The 26122-nt window shown below is 44.3% G+C and overlaps 1 protein-coding gene across 5 annotated transcripts in view; it reads left to right on the forward strand.

Moving 5' to 3' along the window:
* The first annotated feature begins 3270 nt into the window (after positions 1-3270).
* Positions 3271-26122, forward strand: part of Rnf144b (ring finger protein 144B) — a 69104-nt gene continuing 46252 nt past the window's right edge. For 2 of the 5 annotated variants that reach the window (XM_075969672.1, XM_075969671.1), the window contains exon 1: positions 12223-12489. The gene's annotated coding sequence lies outside the window, so the exon portion shown is untranslated. Of the gene's footprint in view, positions 3461-12220; positions 12490-26122 lie in introns of those variants that run through there. The other 3 variants (XM_075969669.1, XM_075969670.1, XM_075969668.1) reach the window with 3 other exon arrangements.

The following is a 26122-nucleotide window of genomic DNA, read 5'->3' on the forward strand; positions in this document are numbered from 1 at the left end:
GAGATTATAGATTATGTTCACAAAATACACGCATATCTACTTGTCATTTATTGAATGTTTTCCATAAGAACACAATTGTAGAAATGATAGACTCATTTTCTGCCCTCCTTTTTAGTTCACTGTGGGAAATCTGCAAGCAGTCAGTAATTAAAACGTAGTAGATGAAGTAGTTGTATAATTTGAATTTGGTTTGTTGCCTCCAAAACCTACGCTGAAGACTGATTACTGCTTGGCTCTGTTGGGAGGTGGACCTTTAAGAAGTGCTTGAGGACTAATACCTTCCTGCAGCATGAGTCCTCTCCAAATTTTAATTTAGTGTTATCCACGTTTATATAATTATTGGGGTGTGGTGTATACCGTTGCCTGGGTATGGAAGTTAGAGGACAACTTGCAGGAGCTTGGGTTCCAGGGATCCACTTTAGTTGGTCAGACTTGATGCCAAGTGCCTTTCCCACTGAGCCGTCTTATTGGCCCTGGGCTTTCACACTCAGGAGCCTGGGTTAGTCACTGCAAGCGTGGGGAGTTTGAAACAAGCCCACCCCTCACATTTTCTGCACACCTGCTTGCTCTTTTGTCTTGTGACATGAATTGAGGCAGCGTGAGGCTCTCACCACAGACAAGTGTTTGGTTTTGAACTTCCAGCATCTAGACCTTGAATCCAAGCAAACCTCTGTTCTCTACAGACTACCCAATCCTGGGAATTCTGTTTGGGCAACAGAAACCAGACTAAGCTGACACAATAGCAGACTGAGTGGAGAGTCTTGGAACTACCCAGCGTTCCTTGTAGACAAGTGGAGACATGTTGGGTTGTGTTCTTCAGCACAGAGCATGGGCTGGGTTGCAGGTTATCTGTTGCCCATATCTCAGGGCAGATCCTCAGACAGAACTGGAAGGAATACCATGAACGTCATCAGACCAATTGAGTGTCTAGGACTCACGGATGAGATTCAGTAGGAAGATGTGTGTCAGAAAGTGTGCAAAGCCCCATATTTACGTGTTTAGAACTTCTGAAGTGAGTTCATTGTTCTCTTATGTCCTGTGCTGTGTAAATTGAAGGAGGAGCAAAAAAAAATGATAAAGAAGTGATACTGAGCCTACAGTAAAACTGGGATTTCCCTAGTTACTCCCCCCCCCATGAATATAGAAGTAATCTGTGGCCAATGGTACTTTAAAAATATGTTAAGGTCAAACAATACTTAACATATGCTAGGGAAACTCAATAAAGAGTTTTAATTTTGTGAAGAACTTAACGATAGTGGCAGGGGCATTATAAGAATAATTGATCACTTCCTTGTTGTGTTTAAAGCCCATTTGACAAGATGGACCCCACGCCTGGTACTGTAAACTGGACTTTTACTCATGGCTACCTGGGCCATAGCCCCTAGTACTGTTACTCTGCTAAACAGACATAATAAACTACTCTCAAGTTCATATCTTTATACCCACAGATTAGTGTGTGTCTCCATCCCATCAAAGAAGCTCCCTTTTTGCAGTGGTTGGTAATTCCTTTAGAGGCCAACAACCAGAGAATGGACAGAGAATAGGAGACAGTGGCATGTGCACCTCAAAATGAGACATCTGTACCACACCCCTTCCCGCCAAGGCTGAGGCATCGTCATGGAAGAAGAGGCAGAAAGATGAACGGGCCAGCCGGAGTGGGATGTCTGTAGTAAACAATGTTTTCTGGATGTGATAGCAGAGCCACATACACAAACTCGCAATAGCTGGGATTGCATGCACAAGATCAAACATCTAAAATTCCAACATGGACTGGGGAGAGGCTCATGAAGTCTCACTCTTATCTGAGAAGTTATTGGCTTTGATGGCTAACTGGGGAGGGAGAGTCAGTGTTCTTCAGGGATGTGGGCCTATTCAGGAGGTTGCCTATTCTCCAATAGATGTTCTCAAACTTGTGTACATACAGACAGCGCTGAGTTGACTCAGTAGGTATTAAATTTTTTAAAAAGCATGTGGAATTGAGAAGGAAAAATAGGGAGGATGATGGGAAAGATTTAGAGAGGGAATGGGAAGTGGATTAGATACACACACACATACACACACACACGAATATTAAATAAAATACTTAATAAAGAAGATCATTCACCATAAAAAGAACTTAAAAGAAACATATTTCTGGATTCCTAAGTTTCAATTTTCATCTTGTTAAGATGTCTATAGCAACACGCTGGGATTCCAGCACTGAACCAGGCAGCAAGCAGCCTTGCCCGAACAGGAAACAAAGAGGAGCTGGATACATGAGCTTAGTGTATCTACCATGGAATAACTTGTCCACCTGGCATCACATTGGCTTAGTGCCCAGCTGCTCAACCTGTGAACAGAGAGCCCCTCACATGGGAAACTTAATGCTGACAGATGCCCCTATAGCTTCCTGGTACCTAGTTGATGTCTGCCATCTTGCCCACCATGGGCAGCCCCTGGATCTTCTGATAAGAGGGGTGATGCAATGAGTCGGGCAGTGACCCACTGAACTTCAGGGGTCACGTAAGACAGGAATTTGAAAAGTCAGACAGGAATGAGAAGTCTAGCATAGAGAGAGGGGGAGCGACAGGCTCCCAGAGAATATATAAAGGACTAGGTGGGAGTCACATTAATCTTACCTGCCAATGACTAAATGGCATTTTCGATGGAAGCAGGAGAAATGTGGGCTTGAAGTACTCTAGACAGAAGCACTTTCTCATGAATTCTTGCTGGCTACAGGCTCGAGTCCTTTGGGAGAAGTATTCTACCAATACGGAGGAAACACCTTGAATCTGCCGGCATTCTTGCTGTGCACCTCCACCACTGTGACCCCTCTGACCCCTGCTCTCAGTTCTAGAAATTCTGACTCAAGCTTGCAATGTGCCAGGGACCCTGTACATGCCTTCTTAATAGCCACTCCTATACACGCCATTTGACAGGCATGGAACAAGGCCCAAACAGCCTAGGATAATGAACTAGACAGCCCATCTTCAGGGAGACTAGCTTGGATCTACCAGAATCAGGAGTCTGTGTTCTTTTCACTGCATAATTCTGATTTATTTTATGGTTATATGGTTTACACCAGGTGTTTTCATTTTCAAATAACTGAAATAAATTTAATCTGACTTTAACAAAAAAAAAAAAAGGACAATTTATTTCAAGGACAGAGTGTCTTGGGGAACTGAAAGGAATGCAGATGGCTTCCAGAAGGAACTGGAACCAAGAACCAGAAAGCGGTAATGGTTCTCACAGGCTCACCTCCTCCCTTGCACATCTGCTTCTCTGCTCTTTGCCTCTCAGCTGAGTCTGTGGACCACGCAGAGGATGGAAATATAGCTGCTGCACCGTTTCCACCATGCGCAGAGATTAACTGTCCCTAAATACAAATGCCTCAGGCAGGCACCCAGGCTGGGGCCAGTGAGCTTTAGCAGAGAGGCCAAAAGATGACATCATTCAAGCGTGGCTTCCGTGAGATTTGAAGGTACTACATGGGTAATATACTAATGGATAATCTATTACTTGTTTTGGGGGTGGAGGGGATAGGGTAGTGCTGGAGATCACACCGAGGCTTAGCACATGCTAGGTTGGGTATGCTTTATTTATTTACTTTTTCATTCATTTCGAGAAGGCTGGGGTAGATTTTAACTTGCAAGCTTCATGCTTCTGCGTCCTGGGTATGGAAATCACAGGGGTGTGCTATACCTTTGGGGCACTTTCCACTTGTGGCAAAGAAAGCCTGTCTCTTCCCCTTTTGTTTGTATGACTTGACTGCTTCCCTTTCTGGGTATTCTGGGACATGAGAAAAAATCTAAGACTCTCTCTCTACATTTGCCCCTGTGACTGTAGTTCTTTGAAAACAGGATTGACCAAACATACTGTAACAACGAGATTCCTCTTTTGGTATATATTGTTCTTCCAAGTCATTCCTTATCACCCAACTGTCTGCAGACACTTGCAGAAGTGTATGTCATGCGTGCACTCTCTCTCTCTCTCTCTCTCTCTCTCTCTCTCTCTCTCTCTCTCTCTCTCTCTTATTCAGAAGACACCACCCTCCATGGGAGTTTGTCTGACTTTTTCCTTGGGCTGTAGTAGCAATTTTTGGCTCTTTTTGTCCACAGGAAATGAATACCCCCCCCCCCCCCCAACCTACTGCTCTGTTTCTTTCTAGCATTGAGCATCCTTTCCCAGCAAGACCTGCTTCCCCACAAATGAATGAATACCATTGCTTGCATTGGGCACAGTTTACTTAGGGCTCTTAGGAGTAGATGTGGGCATCCATTCTCCTCTCAGACAAAGCGGCCCCTAAGGAAAGACATCAGATCTCAACAGTCAGTATGCTTCCTATTTTCTCCTGCAGCTGTAAAGAAAAGGAAACTCAAAGGGTAGGGGTGGTGACTTGTTTTTCATAGTGGCCTTAACTTGTTTCTTTGCAGGTCACTTGACATCACACAAATATTGCTGTCCCTGCGGTTTACGTTTCTCCCCAAAGGATCATTTGGCCTAAAAAACATAGATGAAATTATAATTGTGACCTTGGAATTTTCTTTACCCTTAAAATTAGATTCTGAGTTCTTGCCAATAGCCCTGAACACAGCAGCTTTCTGCATATCCGTTCCCCTAAGTGGCCCTGTCTGGTGCTCCCCGGAATGTTTCTGTATTCTAGAGTAGGTAGGGAGACACCTCAGTGATGTGCGAGTGGACGATGGGTTTGAATTCCTCGTCTTGAAAGATGCCCTTCTTTGAACCATTTTTCTCCTCCATTTACTAGTATTAGAAAGTAGGAATTTCCTAGCAGTCTTTGTTTATCTGGCTCCTTGAACTCACCTGCCTGGGATGAGATTAGGACCTTATGTAGGTCAAGCCAGATAAACAGGTGTGACCCGACCTCTTACTCCGTGGCTGTACTACGCATCCGTGGGCCTTTTCAAGGCTTTTGCTTCTTGCAGCTTTAGCTGATGATCTCATCCCCCTTTCTAGCTTGGAACCAGGCAACTTTACGTTCCCAGCAAACAGATGGACAACAAGGTTGAAATAGGATCTTGTACTGAAATAGTCTTTGAGTCACACTCTCTTCGCTCACGTGGGAGACTTGCCTCTTTCTTCTCGCAGGGGCCAGCACTGAGAATCCAATGAGTCCAGCGTTGCTGGCCTCCACTGGAGGTTTTATATCGCTCTTCCTTGTCAAGGTTGGAATTCTGCTAATATGGCAACATTGCCTAATTTGCTTTGGCAGAACACCTAGCCTTTTGCCCCAAGTCAATGTTTTTGTTTTTTGTTTTTGGGGTTTTTTGTTTTGTTTTGTTTTTTATGAAATGAAAAGTTTTATCAGCCTTCTATTTTTGTCAACCTCCCTGCTCCTAAAAGGTGCTGACAGGAGAAAAGGGGAGCTTGATTTTACCCGTAATTTTATTTTGGGAAGTGGGGGTGCTATAGTGGAATTTAGGTGCCTTGGGCCCTGGTTTCTAATGGCTGCCTGTACCAGTCGCTTTTCGTCGTGACTTCAGGATGCATTTACAGTACTCCTTTATCAAATGATGAAGGTGCAGTGGGTAGGTTGCCTGGAGTCCTAAAATGAGGTGCATTTCAGCAGTTACTTCCTTTAAAAATAGCTGGGGTCCGCTTTACCCGAGGCTTCGGGGCTTCATGCTGAGGCCTTCTTGATATGCAAGGCACAGGTATTTCTCTTGTACCACAGGTGGGCAATGGGTTTGCCTGAAGCCAAGCTGAGGGGGGTTGAAGGATCTGAAAGGGAACATTTAAGGCAGGTTTCTGTCAGGCACAAGAGAGGCTCTTGGGTGCCCGTGATTTGTTTTGATTAAATTCCAAGACGATACAATCATCCGAGTATTAAAATAATTAGCTGCCTTGTTTTTATCTAGAGGTGAGATGGTTTTGGATTGGCAAATTAGAATGCATTCGTGATGGGATGAAACATGAACAATTATTACTGTGATCATCCCTCCCTCCCTCCCTCCCTCCCTCCCTCCCTCCCTCCCTCCCTCCCTCCCTTCTTCCCTCCCTCCTTCTTAAGACAGGGTCCCACACTGTAGCCCAGGCTGATATGAAACTCCCTATGTAGTAGCCTAGTCTTGTTTCATACTCATGGCAATCCTCCTGGCTCTGCTTCCAGCACACTGGTATCACATTAGGTTCAGCTGGTTTATTTATTATTTTTAGTTTTTTTTTCTGGTATTGAGGATGGAAACTAGAGTCTCACAAGCTAGACAACTGCTCTAATTAACAACAACTTTCGCTCTAGACCTATTCTTGAGAAGGGCAGGACCAGGGGCCGGATCACATGACCATGAGACATTTAAGAGAGCGGTTCAACAGTAGACTTTGTTATTGACTTGGCCCAAGGTAAAACGGTAGCTAACATACAAAGTGGGGATTTTGGAGGCTATAGCCCCACATCAGAATCCATCCCAGGAGGAACCAGTGCTAAGTACACACATCCAAATCTAACTACTCAAACATGAGGAAATATTCCTCCAAAGAAGAATAATTGGCTGTTTAGAGAGCCACAGAAAAGGGAACTCTTGACTCTGTAGAGCATTTTAATATACTCAAAACTGCACTAAGGGAAAATTCCGTTACAGTGAATGTTTTTATTCATGAAATAAAGGCCAGATGGGACACCTGCTCCCTCAGAGAAAATCCTTTCAAAATAATGCCTGCACACACATATGGACAGGAAAGCGAGCTGATAAGTTAGAGTTAATGGAACAGAAGAAAAATATATAAGGCGTAGAAATGACAAAATCATGCAAAAAGACAGAGTAAAAATATCAGAGATTAGGAACGATAGACGCAACCGCATCTGCAGGTCTCAGGGAAGGTAGAATAAGAATTAGATCTGTAGATAGCTGGTACCAAACTCAATAAAAACTAATTTGAAAATATGGAAGAAATGGTTCTTTTATAGTGAGGTATAAATGGCTCCAACTAGCTGAAGCAGAGAATTCCAGTGGGTCCGTTACTACAGAAGTCCCCACACTGCTTCTTTCTGGGAGCCATTTGATTTTTGATATTATTTTTATTATTATTTTATTTGTTTTGTTTTCTCTGTGTAGCTCTGGCTATTCTGGAACCCACTCTGTTGACCAGGCTGGCCTTGAACTCAGAGATCTGCCTGCCCCTGCCTCCCAACTGTTGGGATTAAAGGCGTGCGCCACCACTGGGCTCACCTGATATTCACTTTCTTTCTTTCTTTACTTATTTATATTTATTTATCTATCTTAGAAAGAAGTTTAGCAGCGCGTTGGTACAGGGTGGGAAGGCAGTCTTTCACTGCGCACATCCAACAGTGCGTTAGGATCTGGTGCTCCCAAGTGCTTTCCACTCATACTTAAATTTGAGACATAATGAGTGTGACCCCGATTTCCCCCAGTTCTTTCCAAATATAGGTGAGCTAATGCCATCCTCTCTGGCTCTCTTCGTTCTGTTCCATCTTTCTTTATGTGTTGGTTGGCACATATTAGTTATTTTTTTAAAATCTGCCTTTAAAACCAGCATGTAAGGTACTCGGTGGGAAAATAAAAAATGCTGCTCCCTTGGTGGCTAAGTACAACTCATTCATTCCATCGTGTGGTGGCAGGAAGCTGCCAGGCTGCGTGCCAGGGAGATCACGTGAAAAAATAAGCCTCCATGGTCTTGGCACAGCGGTTTTGCCATTTCTGTGTGCTCTAACTCTGTGATTTATATGAGTTTACCACTTTAGAAATCATTTTTGAAAGGATCCCTTCTGCAGAAAATGGGTAAAATGGTGCACGTCATACGAAAATGTCACGATCAAATTTCATTTTTTTCCCACAAAGTGGTAATGGATGTGTAATTTTCAAACCCAAGCAGCATCAATATAAACCTCTGAAGTTTGTAACTCTCTTAAGAATCCTTTGCCCTAGCATGCCTTTAATCCTAGCACTTGGGAGGCAGAGGCAGGAGAACAGATTACCAGGCTCCAGGACAGCCAGGGCTACACAGAGAAACCCTGTCTTGAAAAACAAACAAACAAAAAAGCAAACTAAAAAAAGAATCCTTTGCCCCCAGCAGGACAGTGTGAACCTGTACGCTGCAGGAATGCATCTATTTCCTCCTGTGATTGTTTCATGCTTTGACTTCTACTGAATTCTCTGAATCTATTTTGCCCATTTTGAATGTGATACTTTCTTTACACATGTATGAACAATGAGATGATCGCTGTTGCTATAGATGGCTCCAGCAGAGCTGTTAGGAAAGCCTTTCTTAATACTGTTGTGAATTGTATTCAGTTTGACTTAAACGTTTACAACACATTGACAGATACATTTTATTTTTGAGATAAGGTCTTGCTTGCTGTGGAGCCCAACCTGGACTTGAGTGTGATGTTCTTGCCTCAGCCATTTGAGTGCTGGGTTTATGGATGCCTACCACCATATCTATCAGACTTAATTGAAATAAAAAAAATAATATTGAATGTATCTGGGGGAAGGGTGTGGATGTAGAGGTCAGAGGAAGACTTGTGGGAGTCAGTGTTCTCTCTTTCAGCCTTGTAGGTTCCAGGGATCAAACACAGGCTTGGCAACAGGTACCTTCACTGCTGAGCCTCTCAACAGGCATCCAGTCTTATTGCAGCTTACAATGGCTTTATAACATTATCTATTATATAATATGAAATGTATTATTGTTGTTTTATACATACAGAAACTGATAATAATAGTCAATTTATTGGTCTCAGGTTCAGGGAAAATTTTTCTGTTTTTCCTTTTTAGTTAATTTTTTTTCCTTTTAAAAGAGAGGTGTTATTATGTAACCCAAGCTAGCTTCAAACATGCGGCAATCCTCCTGCCTCAGCCTCCTAAGTGCTGGCATCACAGTTATCTGCTTGGAAAGCTTTAAATTTGCCTTGAATTCAATTGGATATTGCTTTTCTATGGCTGTGAATACGTTCTGACTTAATATATTTTAGTTATCATTTATCAAGATTTTGCTATGGCTTTTCTTTGAGAACATATGAAATTCAGACTAAGAAAGGATGCTTTATTAAGATGTTGGTCAGTAGGATTCGACTGGCGAGCGACTTATAAACCATGTTCTCACTCAGAAAGATAGACATACTTTCCGATTATAATGTTTATATTTGCTTCTGAGACATCAGTGGGCTATTTATTGTTCTAGTCTGAATGAGGCAATTCTTTCTCAGGCAAGCAAGGTATCTCTGGGTTCTTTTTTCTACCCCCTTTGTTCCATCCCCTTTTTCTCTTCCCCCTCTTGATGTATATCGTTGACTCTGTTTCTATTTTGTATCAGCCAGTACCATAGCATCCAGCAGACCACTGCACTGTCCCAGACAGAGGCTGACATTCTGTTCCCCTTCCCAGGCTCTGGAGAGTTTCTGTTTCGTGGTGGTGGGGCACTGTGCTAGCAGTTTTACAGACCTCACATTGCTTTCACGGCCACCTCTAAACTGTACTCCATACTCCCAGGTGATGCTTTATTTGATGTGCGTGAATGCTCTGCTCGCATGCATACCCGAGTATGGCATGAATGCAGTGCCCTTGGCAGCCAGAAGAGGGGCTCTGATCCCCTTGGTACTGGAGTTATAGACAGTTGGAGTTGCCGTGTGGGTGCTGGGCATTGGGACTGGTCCTCTGAAAGGGCAACCAGTGCTCTTAACCACTGAACCATCTTTTCAGCCTCTCATCCTTCTGTTTGATAGATATAAAAACTGGATTATTTTAGATAGCTTGTGGGAGGTCACATGGCTATTAAAAGTCAGTGGGAGAGTGTGTGTGTCAGAAAGCCTGCTTTTCCCTTATAGTGTGCTGATTTTTGTGGGTAACCTTACCTCTTTGTAATTTCAACTGTAGCCACCGCCTAAAAGAATACAGTTCCTAACTGGCTTTCTTTCTATTCAGTCAACCCTCTTTGGAAGGCCCACTCAATGGTCCCTGCGCTTGGCCTAGAGGCTTCTGAGATTCTGCAGAATTGAATTTGCAACTTCATCTCCTCCCTTCCCACTCCTCCTCTTAATCACCCCCAGCTACACCAGCAGCCCTCTCTGCAAGCTCTCATCCCCTACATCCAACTAGAGTCTAAATTCCACAGATTCTCTTTCTGAAGTCTCTTTCCATTTGCGCCTCAGTCCTTCCTTCATCCTAAGCGCTCTGGCCCTGTCTACATTATGAAAGCGCCTCTAAGATCTCTCATCTAAATCTAATTTAACCCTACTAGCCACCTGCTCAGCCTGGCTCAGTCTTCCCCACAGCTCCCTCTAAGCCAGTTCAAGACCCAGTTAGGAATCATGACTTGAGAGAAATATTCCTTGAGTCTTTCCAGCATGCCCTTCCTTCTGTGAGATGATGCTTCTCTGTGTTTCCATGGTCTTCAAGTATGTCATATGGCCGCGATGTGGTCGTGATGTCCTGTAATGGGGTGTGTGTGTCTCACTGAGTGGAGAGGTCTTTGGGGACAGGGTTGCTGTCTCACTTACCTTTATCTTCCTAGCCGCAGGCAGCTTCTCTGAGAGATCCATAGACAAAGGAAGGGACAGATATTAATCCACATACTCTTTAGGCAGATCTGAAAGAGTCTTTTGCTTATTACTGTAACAGAGTGTTTATAGTGTTAAATTTTTACTGCAATTTTTATAAATTTGCATGGCTGAAAATAATCCATGGAGATGTGAATTAGTTCTTTAAAAAAATCAGCTTTGTGTCCAAAGGCAGGACAGTTATTGCCTAATCTGCATTTCCATCCATGTTGGCAGAGGGTGTCTTCCCTTCTGTTGATAAGAGCCGGCACCTTAATTGCATGGTGATGTCAAAAGTGGACTCTGTGTTGGACTTTGGCTTGAGGCTCAGAAGACTGGCATCAACACTCAGGAATGAACTGACCTGGCAGGAGGGGCTCTGCTTCTCTTTCCTGCCTCTTGTCCATCAGGAATGGCCACTTTCTGGGGGTTATTTGGGACCCTACGCTAGCACTCAATCTGAAGGCAGTTATTCTTCCTTGTAGTTTTCACTAATATGTTTCTTTCTCACTAGCATGGATTCTGATCTTATTACTGCTGTGGTCTCACTTGAGCCAGTCACTTAAATCTCCCTAGACATAGTCTTCAAGTTTGTTTGGCTTACTAGGACTTTGCAAGCTCAAATGTTGTTCTTTGGTTGTATGATTTTAGGTCCCTATTGGGTATTCATTCACCTACCTATTGTGTATTCTGGTCTCCAGTCCACCCTGCCCGCCCCTAGCATCTCCCTCTTCCTTTCTCTTTCTTCTCTCTTTCTCTCTCTCTCTTCCTTTCCTTCTCTCCTTTCTTTCTCCCTATGTAGTGCTTTCTCTCTCTCTTCCTCTCTTCCTCTCTCTCTCTCTCTCTCTCTCTCTCTCTCTCTCTCTCTCTCTCTCTCTCTCTCACACACACACACACACACACACAATCTTCTGCACTTGGCTGTCACGGGTCTGAGAGGTAGACTTCTGTGGCTAAGATACCCCCCCCACACACATCTACCTGTCCCAGAAAGCATCTGTGAGCCCACCCTGACCTCAGCTGCTAAAGTCGAGTAAGATTTCACACAAACTGCTGTGCTAGAGGAGGGGTCTTTTAAAACTGCAATGTTCAATAGATTCGGCCGTTCTTGTGACCTATGGGAGCTGGCAGGGAGAGTGAAGAGGCAAGGCATCCATTAAAAACACGGTGCTAATTAAGTGTCCACAGTCATGGGGCACTACTCCTGTCTCTGGATTAGCTGTTAGATTGTCATTAGCTGAGAATACAAGTAGTTACGTTACTGGCTTGTGTTTCCACATCATTTGCTGTTGACAAAGCACTTGAAGTGAAATCACTGTAAGTAAACTGAGACCTCTCCTGACTTGATTTGCCCATGTCAGGCGCACATGGACAGCCGAGGTCCACACTGCGTTTGGAGATGTACAGGGGAAGGGTTTGCGGGAGGTGAGAAGGCAAACAGGGTTGTTAAAAGTAGAAGAAGAAAGGTGGCCTGTGACGATCTATACAGAGAGACAGCAAGTGCTGAAGGCCAGGGTGCAGCTTGCCGGTGGGCAGGAGGGAGCGCCGTGGGGGCTGTGGCCCGCTCCCAGTTCGGGATTCCCGCCACAGCACCAGGTCCCAACCCGAGAGCCATTGCCTGCCTGGGATCGGACAGGGTTAAGGCCATCACCTGCAGTCGAAGTGCGACCCAGATGGGAAGTAGGAAGTGCGGCGCCGAGCTTCCTGTATAAATAAACGCTCTGGCTGCTGCGCCCCAAGCTGCTGGCTGGTTCTGCAAGGTTCCTGCCTGTCAAGACAAGGAGGCGGAGAGGGACTCCTCCTCTTCCCGAGCTGTAGGTCTGGGCGTGGAGTCCTGTGGCAATCCTGCAAAAGTGTAAAGCTGTCAGCCAGGCGGAGCACGCAGGGAGAGGGGAGAGAATGAGAGAGCCCCTCCTTCTCGGTGTGCCAGCTGCCCCGGCTGGCCCAGGCTGGATCTGCTAGAGAGAATCCAGCAGCCTGAAGACCTCAGCCCCAGCCAGGTATGTCTAGAAGGGGTGCGTGTGAGCAGGATGCAGGCGGTGCAAGCCAGGGAGGCTGCTACCTTAAGAGGGACGGGACCGAGGTTACTAGGCGGTTTTTGCTAGATTCTTAAGCCATGCAGAACTGCATGCATTCCGAGCGTCTCAAACACCTGTTAACTTAAAAAAAAAAGTGCCTTTGAAAAGGTCAAAACAAATTAGTTTCATTTCTAATAAAATGGTCTTTACAGAATGTACCATAAATTGCATATTGGACCAGTCTTCTCGTGTGTTTTGAGTAGAGACTGACAGTTGGCATTGCCTTGGCTGTCTACCTTCTGTTATTTGGAAATGCACGGGAGTATGTTGACACACAGAGCTATGAATAATGTCACGTTAACGGCGGAGTCTGGGCTATACATTAGAGTGATTATTTTTGTCAGATAATTGCTGATAAAAGAGAGAGGCTCTGTGGTGTTTTTAAGTTGGTGTTAAAATGAAATCGATCCTGTTTTCACAGAGGAAAGGTGTCTTGGCCAGCCCCTTCCAGAGCCCCTTTTCTGATTAGATGCACCTCCCCATTACACTCCAGTTTCTCAGAGTACGGTTCTATGTTTCCAACGGGGTCGGTCACTTTCTTCTTGCTTTCTGCGCCAGGTACCTTACAGAATGTGAGCTGGAAGTCTTAACATGACTCTCAGGGTCCTGCTTAGGCGTTTCTGACTGTTGATTTGAACATGGGGAGGTGTGAACTGAAGAATAATGTCCTCAGCATTTCCGAAGCAGCGGATGAGGGGTGTCTCTGCCCAGAAGCAAAATAAATGAACTTTGAGATGACTCAGGTTTTAGGGTGTGGGTGACAGGCAGGAGAAGCCCAGCCAGTCTTCACTGGGTTGCTGGCAGTTAAAATATCGGCTGCAGCTTTCTCCGAGTGAGCCTTTTGGTCTCTGCTTCCATTCACGTCTGATTCCTTGCTGGCTCCTTCCTCCTCACCCGGTCTTTGTAAACCTCACTCTTTTCCCATGGGCATCAGACCCTTAAGTATTTCTCAAACTACCTTGAAGAGAAAGAGAGGGAGAGAAAAGGGAAGAAGTCCAAAGCAGGTCCACAAAGACACTTGCAGATAGCTGTACTGAGAAGTCCAAGGCTTTCAGTTCATCTGCCTCCTGTCCTTGGGTACCTTGGGTTAGCATTTTCTGGTTTGGAAGGGGCAATGAGTTGGAAGTGGTGGAGGGAGGGGGAAGAGAAGAGAGAGAGGAGAATAAGAGAGAGGGGAGAAAGGAAAGGGAGAGGGAGAAAGGGAAGCGCAGAGAGAGAGAGAGAGAGAGAGAGAGAGAGAGAGAGAGAGAGAGAGAGAGAGAGAGAATTCTGTTTCCAAAGTACCTTCTAAGAGCCTGTCTGGATGAGTGAAAAATAACAAGATTAACATGCATGGTGGATGTGAAAAAGATGTCAAGTCACAGAATTGGCTTTTTATTTAAAATAAACAGTAAGAAAACTTGACCTAAAATCTCCCAGGCCAGTCACCCGAGATAACTCAGGCCTGCACTATCATGCTGGAAGGCAGGCTTGAGTGTGGTCAAACACCCACCATTTACCCAGGGTTTGACAAATATTTACAGTCATTGATGCCAAATATCTTTGTGCTGAGCCCCGAAGAGAAGAATATTCTCAGCATTCAAAAGCCCCATTCTCATGAATGGGTCTCAGTTCACTGGCAGTTTTAAAGCCATCATCCAGATTTATAAACTAGGTCAGTGTAAGACATGTCTTCTTAAAATAATCAGTTTCGGGATCTCAGATTATAAAACTTTTTTCTTCTTTTTTTTCTTGTGGCCAAATTGTACAAGCACAGGGGAAAGTATGCTCTCTCTAGAAAGAAACGAGTTTATTTTATCTGCCTAGCAAGATGATTTAGCTTCCTGGAAAACATCTTTCTTTTTCAACAGTGTGAATGCTTTTAATCAGAAAAAAAATGTATTTGAAATTTCTTTCTGGAAAAAATTATTTCAATATTTGAGAAGCCTAGGGACATTTAGACGCTCTGGGAATTGTTTTTCTAAAGTTCCTGACAGTCCAGCTGCCTGTGTCTCCCCTGGCTTTGACATGGCATCATGCCCTCTTAGGTGAGATCCTCAGTGTTTAACATCTCCAGTTTGAGACAGCAGTCGGGAATCATGCCACCCTCAGAGGCTGGTGCAAGAGCAAAGTCCAAACTGTTCTGGGGAACTGACTCTTGTCTGTGCAGCCGGTTATTCTGGGTGTCGAGGGGACCAGGCTGTCACACAAGTCACGTCTGGCACTTTAAGGCGTGGTTATCTGAAGCTGTTGCTCTTCAATCTAGAGACGTTTCTTCTAGAGATTTCTGCCTTAACGTGTAGGAAGATGCTCCTTAGTTATGCTAACTGACCAGTATCTTTGCTTTGGATTCATTAGAAGTGAATGTGGGTGAGAAGCAGGAATTTGTTTGCTGTTGAGTGACTCTTTCCAAGGTTCTCTGGGAGACACTGGGGACTTAAAAGATGTGTAAGGTGGGGTGGCCTTTGTCCTGAAGGCATCGTTGTTACCTTGGAAGTGAGTTTGGGAGTGAGTTTAATTTATGTTGTTTCGCTAGAGTGTGGAAGCCATTTTGATGTTTTTCACTTGGGTCACATGCTCTTTGTTGTTTGTTTTTTGATACTGTTTTCCTGGTGTCATTGAGTGTTGTGTAAGGAGAGAGCTATGATTGTGCCTGCATTTATTTATCTCACTTGGCCTGACTTTTGCTGTACAGAGGTTTAAACCCAAGGCCTCACACTTGATAGTTCGGTTCTCTACCCCTGAGCTACACCCACAGCCTTGAGCCTTTATTTAAAACTTTTTTTTTAAATGATGCATTACATTGATTGGTGGACTGTGTGTGTGGAGGTCAAAGGACAGCTTTCAGGACCTTTCACCTCGTGGCTTCTGGGGATCCAACTCCCGTAGCCAGAATTCCCAGTAAGTGTCTTTACAGCCAAGTTCTCTCACTGGCCTATTTTATAAACGTTTTAATTTATTTTCACCTTTAGGTGAATGTTGGTTTTGGACTACATTTTTTTTCCCAACTGAATTTGGCATTTGCTATTAACTAGTCATGGAGTAGTTCTAAAGCTAATGTATCACACTGCACTAGTTACTAAACAGAAAACTTGGGGAAGCAGGGATGGGAAAGATGGCTGAATGGCTAAGAAGATGTAGGACCCAGGCTTGGTCCCTGGTACCCACATGGCAGCTCACACGTGGTCTGCAACTCCAGTTTGCGGATCTGACGCCATCTTTTGGCTTCTGTGGGCATCACTCATGCGTGTGGCATACACACCTACATAATAAAATAAATAAGTCTGAAAAACAAAGCAAACACAGCAGAAAACTACACTTCAGAGAGTAAAAGGAACCAGCACTCCTCCAGCATGGGATGGACAGCTTCTTGTGTGTAATTGGATTTTTTCTTCCTTTCTTCTTATTAAAATACCTAATCTATTTGATGGACATAGGCCTATGTGAGTTGGGGTGCACCATGTATGTGCAGGTGCCCCTAGAGGGCAGGGGGTATCAGATACCCTGGAGCTGGAGTTACAGATTACAGACAGCTGTGAGTCACCTACTGTGGATTCTGGGAACTGATCCAGGGTCCTTTGCAAGAGCAGTAAGGACTTGTAACTGCTGAGCCATCTCTCTGGTCACTGGTTTCCTTAAGTGGAAACCAGTCAAATCAAGCATGTTCGGAGCAGGAGGTCCCATGGCCGGTCACATTGATTAGGAACATGCTTTGGAAGGTTGATGTTCCTGAAGTCATGAGTTTGAATTGGCCCCTCAGTCAACTTGTTCCTTGGGAAGCCGGGAAGATAATTCACGCCTCTCTTCCAGGGACTTGTGGCTGTGACCACAAACCCACAAGATTTTTTATATGTGATTATGTGACGTCATCTGCTGAGACCCTCCCCAACTAGCCCCCTTCTATACGTAAGGTCTGGGTTTTGTCACCTTAACTTCCCAATGCCTAACAGGTATGTCATTTGGTTCTTTATGGCATTATGGGTCCTGGTTACAAGATTATTTGAGAAAGGCATGCAAAAATACATGCCCTGTGCCTTCTTCTGTGGATGAGGTAAGCAAATACACTCCCAAGCTGGTCTCCTGAGAATTTGTTTCTAATTAAAATGTCTGTGGAAGCTCACAACTTTTACAGGAGGAGATAATATTTACATATGCTTTTATTCATTTGGAGAGAAGTATTTTGGTTTAGGTGTTCATACTTTGGTGGCTGTTGTTTCCTGGTAATGTTCTGGTCCTAGAAGTCCTCCTGAGTCTTGTCCAAAAGGGCTTTCTGCACACTAGTCTCCTCGATCCGTTGAATACATTATTATCCAACCCGCCTGTCAGAGGCATTTCTTCCTGCTTTAGGGCTTTGTTGTTATGCCAAGCGACAGGAAGAAAATTATCCAGTGGGGTGGGACGAATAATTGTGGGAGGTGAGAGAAGCAATGATTAAAGAAAGGGGTGGGGAGGACATGGTGGCAGCGAGGAGGGAGCTGCCCTGGCGAATGCAGAATTCTGGTGCAGAGAACAGCGAGCTGCGGGACTCTTCTCCACTCCTACCTTCTTTGATAAGTTTGCATTGTTAGGAAAGCTGGAATGGGTTTCTACTTCTTGGGCATCACCCTGCAGTATAAAGAGAACATGGAGCAAAGAGAAGAAAAAGGAACTGAGTTTTTTAGAAAAGGGAACAGCATTCTGTAAAGGATAAAACTAGACATCCCAGATGCACTATTCTCAGGGAACTTTCAGAGTTAGCATCTCATGATAAATTCTTTTTGGTCATGTTCATATATCTCTTCCAGTATTTATTTTGTAGAGAGAACATTTTTAAAGTTAGATTTCATTAAAATAGTTTCCTGGACTTTATTCATAAGTGAATTTTAAACAGCAAGCATATTCTTGCATATTCTTTTTTTTTTTTTTAAAAAAATAGTCCTTGCTGAGATTTAATACACCCTTCCTGGCACTGGGGATGTAGCTCAGTGGGTGGAGCGCTAGCCTAGTTGCATGAATCCCTGGTTCAGTCCTCAGCACCACATGAAACCAGGCATGGTGGTGTTTGCATATAATCCTTGCACTCAGGAGGTAAATGAAGTAGAAAGATAAAGTTCAAGACCATCCTGGGCTCTGTGTGACCCTGCTCCCTCCCCAAAGATGCTCCCATTCCTTCTTCTTTGCCTTTTTTTCTTCCTTTCCACCCCCACAAAAATATGACAGCCATAGATAGCTAATAACATTTCCATCCATGGCCTACTTACTGTGCATGTCATGGTGGTCCCATTGATTATAATGAAGCAAGCTTATTCCTCTTGCCCAGTAAGTTCCTTATGTATTGTGACAATTCTTGTGTAAACAAAGACGCTGGAATACAATTATATACAATATGCCATAGTTGATGATACTATGCAACAATGTTATCGATCTGTATTGTATTTTGTTTTCTTCTTATTTGAGTCTATTACCACATCCTCTGTGAGGCATCAGGCCGCATTTCACAGGTAGCAGCGTCTCTCATCTTGCATTCACCATGTCTCTTATTACAGCAAGAGGCCCGGCTGAGTGACTGACCCACATCCTCTAGGTTTGTGACGTGTCCTGTGGTGCTCACACAGTGACCATATCTCTCTGGTTGTTAAGCAATGCATGACTGAGCTCACACAGAGGTGCGATTCCCAGAAGTTTGTGGTCTGCAAGCCACAGAGTGGTTATCTTATTTCTAGCCTCGAAACTGTTGAGACAAAGGTCTTCAGACCAAGGAGCTGTGGACTTAGGTGTCTGTTCTTTGTATCTCGATTTCTCTGGATGAAGCCATGAGATTGGGGAGAGGAGAGAAGCCCCCTGTTCATGGCACAGCGACAAACCACACTTCTCAACACTTCTGCCTCGAGGCTGAGGGGATGGGTATTAGTCCCACCGCATCTAAGAACTAAATATTTCTTGGACTTGCTGATTCCAGTGAAGATTCTCCAATCCCTGTCATCAATGACGACAAAGTCCATTATGAAGGACACTTTGTTTGTACTCCCTGGCCTTGAGCAGTTGTAAAGATATGAACTAGGCTCCGGAAGTTGTGTTTCTCCGAGTGCTAGTGGGTCTGCTTGTGGTCCATCTGTTCTTGTTGTCACGGGGCATGCAGGAGGACTGTTACTGATGAGACTGATAGGCACGGGTCCGTCTTGTCCCTGAATGATCAGAACACTGGTCAGAGAGCCAAGTAGGAAAGAAAAGCATGCTGGCTACTGTGGAGGGCTGCCAGGAGCCCTTCCTCCCTGAGCTCCTTCACTGCCTTTGCTGTTACTCTAGCCCCACCCCCGGGAAATGCACCTGCCTACCATTCACCCCTGGATTTAGAGGACAGCTTCAGCAAATGGCTAATGGCAACAGTTTGCTAGCCTTAGCCAGTACCATTGATCCCACCAACAGGCCCTATTAAAAACATGAGCCAGAGACCTGGATAGAGGTGGGCAGTCCTTGGGCTTCCCACAGGTCAGGGAACCCTGATTGCTCTTCGAGCAGATGAGGGAGGGGGAGTTGATCGGGGGAGGGGGAGGGAAATGGGAAGCGGTTGCGGGGAGGAGGCAGAAATCCTTAATAAATAAATAAATTAAAAAAAAACATGAGCCAGTAACCAAATAAACCACCTCACTGGGCAGCAGCGCAAAGGTCAACAGAGTACAGTTAACCTTAGTATCCTCAGTGTCCAGATCTGTGGATTTGACCATGAATCAAAAGTGCAGCTTTTGACTCAGAAAGTGGGGCAGAGGCAGGAGGATCTCTGTGAGTTCAAGGCTAGCCTGGTCTACAGAGCGAGTTCCAGGACAGCTAGGGCTACACAGAGAAACCCTGTCTACCTACCCACACACACGCACACACACACACACACACACACACACACGTCATTGCTCTTGCAGAGCACCAGAGTTCGGTTCCCAGCATCTAAATTAGGAAGACCCTCTATAACTCTAGCTCCAAGGGATCCGACAGGCACCTCCACACACATGATACCCACACACCCGTATGTACTCCTAAGAATGAGAAGATGAAACAGCTTTGAAAAGGTGTTCAGAATGGGCCTGCAGAATGGCTCAGCTGATAAAGACTAGTACTACTGCCGAGCCTGGCTGCATGAGTGTGATCCCTGGGGCCTACATGGTGGAAAACGCTACCACCTGTGAGTTGCCCTCTAGCTTCACGTGTGCACTGCGGCATGCCTGTCCTCTCCTTCCCTTGAGAAATAAATCTAAAAAAAAAAAAAAGGCAACTCAGAAAATAGTTGCACGTGTACTGAGCTTATACAGATTTTTTTCTTGTCAATATTTCCTAAACGGTACAAGATAATGAATGGTTATCCATATGCCCTTCCTATTGTATTAGATACTATGTAAGGCATTCAGGAGGATATACCCTGGTCAAGTGCACTATCACGCTGTTTTATGTAAGGGACAGGAGCACCTATGAGTTGGCATCTGAGGAGAGGGTGTTCTGAACCAAGTGAGTACCAAAGGACAGCCACACGAATTTTCACTCTTGTGCTTAGCCAGTATTGGAAGAGACTTCTTAATGAGGCAGAGGCGAGAACTTGGGGTTGTCGCTGTTCTCCATTCTACTGGCTCTACCAGGGTAGAGACAGCCCGAGTCTCTTTCCTTCACACAGACGGCACTTGAACTGCACTGCCTCGTGGTCTGCCCTTCCTGAAGCCTTCCTTCGGGAGCTCCCTCCTGGGGCTGTGTCTCCAGTCCCCTGTGAAAGGCGTGTAGTCTTTCAAGGTCATGTCAACACCGCGAGAGCAGTCCTCCTCTTCTGCTTGGTCTTTGTCCTCAGGTCACTGTAGCAGAGCTAGGAATTGAGATACACTGGACCTTTACTGAAATTCTGGTTTGTCAGCAATACCCAGCTGGTTCGCTTTGCTCAGTCTCATTAATTGTGCTCTGTCCATTTTCTCTAAATGTTTTGCAAGGTGCTAAGACAATATGGAGAAATTCCCAAATGACTATATTAGTACCTTAGTCAAATGCTTTTCCCTACAATTAGATTATCTTGCATACAGACACACACACAGACACTCACACACAGACACACACACACACACACACACACACACACACACACGCACGCACGATAACTACTTTGATTCTGGGTAGTCAAACAGGCACATGCTCCGCCAGTTAAAAATACTCTGAATGTTGGCTCTCGTCACCCTCGGGTTTCGGGAGCAGATTGCTTTTTCAGGCCTCCAGCAGAATATGGAAATTCCTTATGCATCCCGTGCTTCTAGCCCAGCTTCTCAAGTATTCCTTTCTTTGGCAAGCCTAATGAAAACACGCGAGGGAAGCAACTTTCCTGCCCTTCCCTATCAGACAGCACTTGCTTCTCATAACAAACGTTTTATGGTGCAAGAGTCACTTGGAGCAGATAGAGGGTTCTCCGTTCCAGGGAATTCTGTACAAAACAGAGTGGCCACAGCAGCCTTCCTTCCTCTCAGGATCAGGACGCTGAGCTAGGTATATGTAAACAAGTGGAACCTGCCACAAGCCTTTGAAAGTTGAAACCTGAAGGCAGCTGCCAGAATTCTCTTCTTTCCAACATGCCCTAGTACTCTCTGCCAAAATTCTTTCTCAAGAGTTCTGGACACCCAATGAGAGGCACAGTTACGTTTGGGATAACTGTAAAAGTAATTATAATTGTTACCTTGCAAGTGGTAGGGTGGGTAAATCAAGTCGCTTTCTTATCTGAGATTAAGTGTGTGAGGTATGAGACAGAACAAGCCACACAAGCGAGGAGGAGGCCCATCCCAGGGAGCTGGCAGCTCTCTCTGGAGGGAAGGCTTAAACCCTGAAAGGGACGGGGTGAATTGCCAATGGGCCTACACAGGACTGGTAGACGAGGGGGATGGGGGGAACTGGGAGGGTTTCTATAGCTAAACACTATGACCAAAAGCAGCGGGAGAGGAGAGGGTTTATTTCTCTACCTCTCTCAGATCACACCATCACTGAGGGACGGGACTGATGCAGAGGCCCTGGAGAGGTGCTGCTTGCTGACTTTCTCGCCATAGCTTGTTCAGTCTGCTTTCTTATAGAACCCAGAACCAGGGGTGGCACTGCCCACAGTGGGCTGGGTACGCCCGCACCAATCATTAATCAAGAAAATGCCCCACAAGATGGCCCATAGGCCAGTCTGGTGAGGACACTTTCTAAATTGAGGTTCCTTCTCCTCAGATGAATCTAGCATGTGTCAAGCTGACAGAGTGAGCTAGGACAGACGGTGTCCTCAGTTCTCTTGTGGGTCTTCCCTCCAAGCTTCCTGTGACTTGCTAGGTAGTTAGGGTGGGAGGCTGAGGTTCTGCCAGTGGTTTCATGTGATAAAGGAGGGTGAATCTCTAGATGCAAGAAACACTAGCAAACTTTGTAGGCATTCGTAGCCTCTCTAGGGTGGGGATCCCACCAGAGGATTCATGTTAAGGTCCTATTTACTGTTTTAAAAATTCAATTTCCAACAAATTAATGATGGAAGTATATCTCATTTGAGATCTGTCTGTCTGCCTTCCTGCCTATCTATCTATCTATCTATCTATCTATCTATCTATCTATCTATCTATCTATCTATCTATCTATCTATCTATCTATCTCATGCTCTGTGTCATTCAGTTTTAAAAACACTCGTTGTTGGTTTTACCCAAAGACAAAAGCTAAAGGCAGGTTATCAGTCTGTCTCTGGGGTAATCTTAGGCTTCTGTGATAGAGCCTGGGAGGCTGGGAGAGATCAAGGAAGGACTGGCCCTGGATCTCCCTCCAGGGACAAGCTCTAATTTCTCTATTCTCTCTTCTGCAGTGGTAGGTTGTCATTTTGTTTTTATTAAATTCTATTGCTTGTCGGGCAGTGGTGGCGCATGCCTTTAATCTCAGCACTCAGGAGGCAGGCGGATCTCTGTGAGTTCGAGGCCAGCCTGGTCTAGTAGAGCTAGTTCCAGGACAGGAACCAAAAAGCTACGGAGAAACCCTGTCTCAAAAATCAAAAAAAAAAAAAATTCTATTGCTGCTTGAAAATGTTTAAAAATCTATCACTTTAGGGAATTGGTGTTAATTGTACAAAGGAAAATAATCCCCTCTTCCTGAAGAATTGCTTTGGATTAATTCAGGCCTCCAAGGAATACAACGTGTCGCTTCCTCTCTTTGTCCCACCCAGTCACAAGTGTGCCTTTTGGAATACTTAGTATTCTTTAAAAAAAATGTGTCTCTGAAATATGAAAGAGTTCTATATTTTAAATATTTTATATATAAATATCTTTTACTTTTGGATCCTTTTATAACTTTGGTTTCATTGCCTGTAGGCATGTAACTCACAACCTAAGGCGTTAAGTCATGGCTAGGACTAGGCATGATTAGATATCAGTAGATCTTGTTTAATACACTTGATAGTTCGGCCTTGACGACATGAATATGAGCTAACAATATGAATATGTTCTGCTTTAACAACATGAATATTCATAACAATAGAAATATAGTGGTGTATACCTTTAATCCCAGCACTTGGGAGGCAGAGGCAAAGGCAGGTGGATCTCTGTGAATTTGAGGCCAGCCTGGTCTACATAGAGTTCCAAGACAGTCAAGGCTATATAGAGAGACTGTGTCTTAAACAAAAACAAACTACAAGTATATCTTAGATACCGAGGAATATGTTAACAATTTGTCCCTAGAGCCAGTGAGATGGCTCAGCGGTTAGAAGCACTTCCAGTGCAGGTCTTACAACACGGGTTAGTTCCTAGAACTCACAGCTCAATCCCTGAAACTTGCTTTGGAAGGAGAGAACCAACTCCCTCAAGTTGCCCTCTAACCTCCAGAAGTGCGCCATGGCACATACATGTCCACATTCACATACACATACTTCACACATGTACACTGATCGTAAAAATAATCATTTTTAAATTCCCCCCAACATCAGGCAAAGGCACAAGAAAGTGAGCAATGGCCAGATGTGAAGAACAGCGTTGATTCTTCACAGTAGCATCCTCTAACTGGCATCTTAAATTCTTATCTATTCCATTTGTTTTGACATGTGATCTCACTATATAGCCCAGGCTGACTTTGAACTAAAGATTCTACTGTCTCTGCCTGAGTTCTGGGATCACAGATGTGTGCCACCGTGACTGGCTCCAGTTGACTCTGAAGGGTAGTTGATAGTTGAGATCTGGGGTGGTTCTGAGTTGCGGCAGTTCCTGTTGCTTTACTCAGCATGTGTTTACTGGTTGCATTCAGGTGAGAAGAAGACGAATCTGGGGTGTTGTAATATGGAGCGGCGGCGGGGCTGCGTCCCCAATACCCCAGCCTGGCTAGCTTATGCCCCGAAATAATTACACGGACACTGTATTCTTTTAAACACTGCTTTGGCCCATTCCTATCTAGCCTCTTCTAGGCTAATTCTCACATATTAATTTAGCCCATTTCTAATCATCTGTATAGCGCCCCTAGGTGCGCTTACCGGGAAGATTCTAGCCTAAGTCCATCCTGGGCCGGAGCTTCATCACGTGCGTCTGCCTGGGAGCTGGGCATGGCGTCTCTCCTGCGTCTGCTCCGGAGAGGAGAGCTGTCGAGTCTGACCTCACTTCCTCTTCCTCCCGGCATTCTGTTCTGTTTACTCCACCCACCTAAGGGTGGGCCTATCCAATGGGCCTAGCAGTTTCTTTATTGCTTAGCCAATGAATCAACAGATTGATATATGACATTCCCACATCACTGGGGGAAAATTGGTGGGACTCTGAGAGTGGTGCACCGGGAAGTCTTAGTCCGATGACTAAGTGATTATCTAGCCATAGACTGGAAAGAGGTGACATCATTCTTTTTTTTTCCTTTCCTACATGATGCTAAGGGGAAGTCTCACATCTCAATGTCCCAAACTTGTTTATGCATTAATTGATTTTAATTTGCTCTTGGATGATAGAAATTGTTAGTGGAATGAGAACACCGAGTCTTGAACTTTATTGGGCCTTTGACCAGGAACAGCATGCCTTCTGTATTGGAAACTAATCATTGGTTAGTTTCCTCTTTATTTTGAAAGTCATCTATTGCTACTCAGTTTATTAGGGTTAGCAACTGTTGACTCTTTCTGGTTGGTGAGCAAAGATCTTATTGGCTTCTCACTTTCCTATCACCTCCAATTTTTTCATTATTCTTGTTTTAGTGTTCTTGTATTTTTATATAATTCATGAAGCTCATCCTGATGGTTCCATCAATGAAGAACCATATATATAGTGATGGTCCCATAAAATGTTAATATAGTTGAAAATTCCCATCCCACAGTGATATCTATAGCTCTTATAATATTGTAACTTAATGCATTCCCCATATTTGTGTGACACTGGTATAAAGCTATAGCATTACCAATCATAAACAGCATATACAATTACTCATAGTGAAAAATGATTGATTAATGATAACAAGAAATCATGTTAATAGCTTATGTATTTATCCCACTATATCTTTTATTAGTATTTAAGTATGTGCTTCTGGCATGTAAAACTTTTGTTTTTGTTTCTGCAAGACAGTCTGGGTTAGTAGCAGCTTCACATTTGCTATATTCATTGTGTTTCTCAATTGGATTGTTCTTCTTCTGTTTGGTACACATTGTTCATTCATCTGTTGATGTGTGCTTGGCTTGATTTCCCTTCTGGCAGTCATGACTAATACCTCTGTGAATAGTATTAATAATGCAGAGAGGTAGAAATAACTCTTTAAGATCTCGATTGCAGATCTTTTGGGAACACCTACCCCAAAATGGAATTGCTGGATCACATGATAATTTCTTCCTAGTGTTTTTGATGATGGAACCCAGGGCCTTATACGTCCTAGACAAGTGCTGTGCCACGGAGCTACAGCTCAACCTATTTGATAATTCTTGAACTTTTTTTTTTTTGAGAGATATCCGATTTGTAAGTATTTTGGGAGCCAGTTGAATTGACTGTAGTGTTTGTAGTGATGCACCATATTAGTTACTTCTGTTACTATGATAGAATATCATGGCCAGAAGCAGCTTAGGGAAGAGAGATTTTATTTTGGCTAATGGTTCTGGAGGGTTAGAGTTCATAATGGCCAGAATGGCATGGCTGCAGGTTGCCAGAGCAGGAAGCTTGCAGCTCACAATTCCTTGACACCCCAGGAAAGAGAGAACTAGAAATGGGGTGGGGCTATCAACTCTCAGTGCCTACACTTTCTCCCACAAGGCCCCACCTCCTAAAGGTTTCATAACTTCCTTAAACAGGGCCACCAACTGGGGACCAGGCGTTGAGATACATGAGTCTATGGGGGACATTTCTCACTCAAATCACTGCATGTGCCTCCCAAGTGACGTGTTTGCTTATAGTATTCTATCTTCTACCCCAGCTTATTAATGATGCACAGTGTGATATTTTAAGAGAGTATTGTATTCACACACACACAAGGGGTAAATCAAGATCATTAATGCGATCCTCACCTCTCATGCTTATTTCTGTTATCCTGGTGAGACTCATTTAAAATCTGCTCTCAGGAATTGCCAAGTGCAAAATGCCAGTGTTATAATTAGCTGGAGTCACTGTGTTGCCCTATTGTTCTCCAAAACTTA

The sequence above is a fragment of the Microtus pennsylvanicus genome, chromosome 4, assembly GCF_037038515.1.
Source record: "Microtus pennsylvanicus isolate mMicPen1 chromosome 4, mMicPen1.hap1, whole genome shotgun sequence".
Lineage (NCBI taxonomy): Eukaryota > Metazoa > Chordata > Mammalia > Rodentia > Cricetidae > Microtus > Microtus pennsylvanicus.